Raw genomic sequence first — 6707 nt, 5'->3', positions numbered from 1 at the left:
CCTCTCTCTCTGCCTCTCTCTCTGCCTCTCTCTCTGCCTCTCTCTCTCTGCCTCTCTCTCTCTGCCTCTCTCTCTCTGCCTCTCTCTCTCTGCCTCTCTCTCTCTCTCTCTCTCTCTCTCTCTCTGCCTGCCTCCCAAGTACTAGGACTAAAAGAATGCTAAGCTTCTTTTAAACAGACTGAAACAAAACTTTCAGCAAGCCTAGGATGCATAAAAGAAATAAAAATGTCCGTAAATGCACCAACTTCAAATAACAAGGAATTTTTTAATTAAAACAAATTTCCTAACTTTTCTTGCAAATTGGCAATATAAAAAGAGAATGGCGGGCTGGTGAGATGGCTCAGTGGTTAAGAGCACTGACTGTTCTTCCAGAGGTCATGAGTTCAAATCCCAGCAACCACATGGTGGCTCACAACCATCTGCAATGAGATCTGATGCCCTCTTGTGGGGTGTCTGAAGACAGCTACAGTGTACTTATAATAAATAAATAAATAAAGTTTAAAAAAAAAAAAAAAAAGAGAATGGCTGTATCTGTAGGATGGACAAGTAGAGGAATGTGACCTTTCATCTGTGGTTCAAGATAAAATACAGATAAGCTGGCATGATAGCACGGATCTATGACCCCAGCACTTGGGAGGTAGAGGAAAGAAGAAACACTGCAAGTTTGAAGCTGTCCAGTGCTTCAGAGTGAGACCCTGACTCAGAAAAAAATGAAATGAAACAAAACACTGTCCTTTTGAGGAACAATTGTCAGTACCTATCAAAATGTTAAATGTGTGATGAGGGAAGAGGTTTGGTGGGTAAAGGTTCAAGGAACGTGAGCCCAGTGCATTGAGTTCAGTCCCCTGAAACCATGTAAAAAGCCAGATGTGGTGGCCTAAATCTGTCAACCCAGAACTGCTACAGCAAGAGAGGAGGCAGAGACAGAACAGCCTGGAAGCTCTCTGGCAGGGTAACCTGCAGTGTGCCTACAGCACCAGAAGTAAGACAAAGTCTGCCTCAACAAAAAAACTGCGAAGTGGAATCCTCTGATCCTACATGTGTTGTGGTATGTGCAGGCCTGCATGCATGCACACACACACACACACACACACAAATAAATTTAAAATTTCCAATATACATTCTCATTAAATTGATTTCTGTGAATCTACCTTAAAAAAATGTTCACGCAGAGCCAGTTGTGGTGGTGCATACATTTAGTCCCAGCGCTTGAGAGGCAGAGGCAAACGGGTCTCTGAGTTTGAGGCCAGCCTGGTCTACAGAGCAAGTTCCAGGACAGCCAAGGCTACACAGAGAAACCCTGTCTTGAAAAAAAAAACCAAAAACATACAATTATTTAACTGTATGCATGAATAATGTGCTCCCCAACAGGAAGTAGTTTAATGGATTTAAAAGTAGTGTTAGTCTCTGTGTAAGATATTATAGGAAAGTGTTTATAATGTATTCCTAGAAGAACACTAAACAGCAGAGTGTATCTGTTAGCGTCTTTTCTTACTGCTGTGACTGACAGGGGCAACAGGTTTCAACTCAGGGTTTAAGAAGGGATGCAGTCCTTTGGGCAGGCAGGACTGTAGGAGGGTGAGGAGACTGACCACACTGTCTGATGTCAGAAAACATGGAGAAACAACTGCTATCTCTTTCTCCTGGTTTTGGTTTTTTTTTTTTTTTTTTTTGGTTTTTGAGACAGGGTTTCTCTGTGTAGCCCTGGCTGTCCTAGAACTCACTCTGTAGACCAGGCTGGCCTCAAACTCAGAGGCACCTGCCTCTGCCTCCCAAGTGCTGGGATTAAAGGGCCACCGCCTGGCCCCTCCTGTTTCATAATGGTGGGTATCTCCTGAAACTGAAGTTACAAACAACTGTGAGCTGTCCTGTGGATACTAGCAACCAAATCTAGGTCATCTGGAAGAACAGTATTCTTAACTGCTGAGCCATCTCTTCAGGTCATAAAGATAAATTTATTAGATAATATTAAATTAGCACACCAAGGTTTACAAATACTTGTAAAATAGTCTAAAAGAATTATTCTCAAAATAGCTAATAAGAATTACTTTAGGGGACAGGCCTGGTGGTCCATACCTTTAATCCAAGCACTTAGGAGGCAGAGGCAGGCAGATCTCTGTGAGTTCAAGGCCAACCCAGTCTATACAATGAGTTCCAGGATGTCCAGAGCTACAGAAAGACACTCTATTTCAAAAAACCAAAGGGGAGGGGAAAAAATAAAAGGAGAATTACTTTAGGAGGGCAACAAGATAGCTCAAGAGGTAAAGGAATGATTGACAAGCCTGAAAACCTGAGCTTGATCCCCAGAACTCACATGGTAGAAGGTAAGAATCCACTCCCATATCTGTCTTCTGACCTACACACATACACAGACACACACACACACACATACACACACACACACAGTGGCATATACATGTTTACACAAGCATGCACACACATGCATGCAGTTCAGAGGTGGACTGTTTGATTTAGGTGTTTGTTTGAACTCCACATACTTAATCAGTATTTGAATGGTATGTAATAGACATGTATGACTTTGTTAATTATTTTAAATGGTCTTTTTTTAAAATAAGTAGCCTGTAGATCTCAATGAAGTGCAAAAAACAAGACACAGCTCTGGAGGAAAAAACTTGTGAAAGCCCCATTTGAAGAGAGAAACAAACCCATATTCTCAAGGTGCATGGCAACAAGCAGATACTGAGTCAATTCAACAATCAGAAGTACCGGACAATCTAAGCATGAATTACCCTAATACAGATGCTGTTTCGTTGGGCACTGTTGTGCACCAGCATGACCATACATGCTATCTCTGGTAAGGAAATACCTGCTCAGAGATCTTAAATAATTTATCCCAGTTCACACAGACATCCCTATGAGAGTGCAATAAATCTCCATGCAGAGAGGGCAACCCCGGAGAGAAGCATACACGGAGAAGGACCACAGTGGAATGGGGTCTGCCTTGATACTACTGGAGGAACGTGTCACCTCTCAGAAGGTTGTGGAGATGAAGACATCTATGCCATCTTGAAGAATACGTATGACTTACACAGATGAAGGTCAGAGCACAGATGCTAACAGGTAAAGGGCTAGTGAAGAAACCATGCTAGTGTACACACTGAAGTCAGAAATTGTGTCTTAGTTACAGTTTCTTAGTTATGGTTTCCACTGCTGTGAAGAGACACCATAACCAAGGCAACTATTATAAAGGAAACATTTAATTGAGACTGGCTTAGTTTCAGAGGTTCAGTCCACCATGATCATTCGGGAAGCATGATCTCATTCAGGGCCATTCTCGTTCAAACCGTTCTGCTTCCTATGTATCTCAGGCTGGCCTTAAACTCAAACCCAAGATCCTCTCGAGGACCTGGGTTATAGGAGTGCATCAGTATACTTGCCGTAAAAGTGACATTTAAAAAAAAAAGATTTATTTTATGTATGTGAGCACACTGTCACTCTCTTCAGGCAGGCAGACATGGTGCTGGGGGAGTTGAGAGTTCTACATCGGGATCCTTAGGCAGTAGAAGGGGACTGCAGGCAGCCAAGAGGAGACTGGAATTCCACACTGGGAAGAGCCTGAGCATTTAAGACCTCAAGGCCCCACTTTCTTTCCTTTTTTTTTTTAAGATTTATCTATTTATTATATATGAATACACTGTAGCTGTCTTCAGACACACCAGAAGAGGGCATCAGATCTCATTATAGATGGTTGTGAGCCACCGTGTAGTTGCTGGGATTTGAACTCAAGACCTCTGGAAGTGCAGTCAGTGCTCTTAACCACTGAGCCATCTCTCCAGCCCCCAGAGGCCCCACTTTCATAGTGACACACTTCCTCTAACAAGGCCACACCTCCTCCAATAAGGCCACACCCCCTAATAGTGCCATTCCCCCGTGGGCCAAAACATGTGAGTCTATGGAGGCCATTTGTAGTCAAACCACCACACTGTGGAACAAGCCAGAGAGTGCTGAACTTAGAACTGCCAGGCCATAAAATATAAGGATGGGCCAAGCAGTGGTGGTGCAAGCCTTTAATCCCAGTGTTTGGTAAACAGAAGCAAGTGAATCTCTATGAGTTGGAGGTCAGCCTGGTCTACAATGCTAGTTCCAGGACACCAGGACTACAGGGAGAATCCCTGTCTTGAAAAACCAAAACCAAAACAAACCAAAACACCAAAGAATAGAATAGCATCTCAGGCTGGACAGAATGGCAGGAGAGGTACCAAGAAGAAATCTGTATCCCAAGTTAAAGAATGTGAGTTTTCTTCTAGAAATGGCAGGGAGCCATGGAAAAGACCTGGATACAGACGTGTCTCGGTTAGATCTAGATTGTAGTTGGGTAAGTCTGACATCAGACTGCACAGTGCACTGGCAAAGAAGGATCTGGAAGAGGGATCTGGGAAGTAAGGGGGGTATCTAAGCACCTGAAAAACTCCTCGAAAAGAAAACAGAGGTACTGATGGTCACACGGGAGTGTTCAGCCTCGTTTGAGGTAAAATGGTAGCCTCCGATGCAAGCTGATGACAGGCTGCAGTGGGGAGGAAAGAGAAGAAGAGGGTGACAGCTGGGGCAATGGAATGCTGGTTGCTCACTGTCAGCACTGGTGGGCCATGTCAGGAGAGGTGTGGGAGCAGAAAATAAGATGGCCTCTTTAGGGAAGGTAGAGCTAGCTGGAGGTCTCTGGAATGATCTCTGGTAAAGACACCCAGCTCTTCAGCTACAAACCCAAGAGGCAAATGTCCTTCTCGACCACTCCATGGAAGGAGCCTCAGACACTGGTTGTACAGCTTGTTCTGCCCCCAGCTGCCCTCTCCCACCGTACCTGTGCACTACATTACCACAACCTGTTGATTTACCATTTAAAGAGCTTTCCTAAACCTGTTTTCTCTTCCCCATTGCCACAGGCCAAATACAAAGCCTTATGCAATTAGCTTTGCAACAGCTGCCTAAAACTGTTCCTGCCTAGGTCTAACTCCTATGGTGTGTGTGTCTGTGTGTCATATATCACAATGTATCTATATATTTGTGTGTGTGTGTGTGTGTGTGTGGTTGGAAGCAAGATCAAGATCTTGCTGCCTTAGTTACCTTTCTATTGCTGAAAGAGACACCATGACCAAATAACTTGTACAAGAAAACATCTAGCCGGGCGGTGGTGGCGCACGCCTTTTTTAATCCCAGCACTTGAGAGGCAGAGGCAGGCGGATTTCTGAGTTCGAGGCCAGCCTGGTCTACAGAGTGAGTTCCAGGACAGCCAGGGCTATACAGAGAAACCCTGTCTCGAAAAACCGAAAAAAAAAAAATCTAATTGTGAGCCTCCTTACAGTTTCAGACAGTAGAGTCCATGACCATCGTGGTGGTGCATGGCAGCAGGCAAGCAGTCACAGCACTGGAATAGTAGCTGAGAGATCACATCTGATCCACAAACAAGAGCCTGAGACAGAAAGCCAACTGGAATGGCATAAGCTTTTTAACACCTCAAAGCCCACCCCCAGCGCGCATCTCCAACACATTCTCCAATAAGGCCACCGCCTCTTAATCCTTCTCAAACAGTTTCACCAACTAGGGACCAAGCATTCAAAGATATGAACTTCTGGGAGCCGTTCTCATTCAAACCTTTGTGCTTGCTATGTATCTCAGGCTGGCCTTAAACTCAAACCCAAGATCCTCTCGAGGACCTGGGTTATAGGAGTGCATCAGCATGCTTGCCGTAAAAGTGACATTTTAAAAAAAGATTTATTTATTTTATGTATGCGAGCATACTGTCACTCTCTTCAGACACACCAGAAGAGGGCATCAGATCCCATTACAGATGGTTGTGAGCTGCCATGCGGTTGCTGGGAATTGAACTCAGGACCTCTGGAAGAACAAGCAGTCAGTTAAGTGCCCTTAACAGCTGATCCATCTCTCCCACCCCCAAAGTAACTTTAAAAAAAAAGATGTTAATTTATTTTTAATTATGTGTGTATATGCACATACACATAATAAATGGCCTTTAGAGGACAGAAGAGGGGTCAAATCCCCTGGGCCTGAAGTTACAGGAAGTTGTGAGCCTGGATACTGGGAACAGACTTTGAGTCCTCTGCAAAGAGCAGTATTCAGTATTAACTGCTGAACCATCTTTCCAGACCCTTAAAGTGACATTTTTAACATAAAAAAAATGATGATGACACCTATATCATATTACAGCCTGTCCACTGTTTTTCTATCAGCGTGTAGCAAAGAACTGGACACTATCCACCCCTCTCCCATCCCATCTTGTGGTTTTGTCCCAGTAATACTCAACTGGTAAAAAAAAGAAAAAGAAAAAAGAAAAAAGAAAAAGAAAAAAAAGAATGAAAAAAGAAAAAAAAACCCACCTTCTCAGAGATCCACATCCTCCACATCAGTGATGCCTTCTACCTGGAATATTCCTGTTCCAGGGATTGTTCCCTGGGAAATGGATGTGGCTTGTTTTGTTTTGTTTTTCCCTTAGCTACAAAAGCACTGAGATTGCCCATACCCTGCAAAAACCCTGTTTTTTTGTTTTGTTCTATGTGTTCTGTTTGTTATTTTCATTTCTGGAGACTGAACCCAGAGCCTCACACAGACATGGTAAGCGAGCATTCAATGGCTGAACCACATCCCCACTGGGAACTGGATTCTGTGATTCTGACATTGTAGTCAGCAAGTGCTCCCAGATATGTGGTAATCACAGGATTGCTACAGAGGTC

The sequence above is a fragment of the Grammomys surdaster genome, unplaced genomic scaffold, assembly GCF_004785775.1.
Source record: "Grammomys surdaster isolate TR1022 unplaced genomic scaffold, NIH_TR_1.0 125341, whole genome shotgun sequence".
NCBI lineage: Eukaryota > Metazoa > Chordata > Mammalia > Rodentia > Muridae > Grammomys > Grammomys surdaster.
Note: the sequence above shows the minus strand (reverse complement) of the source record.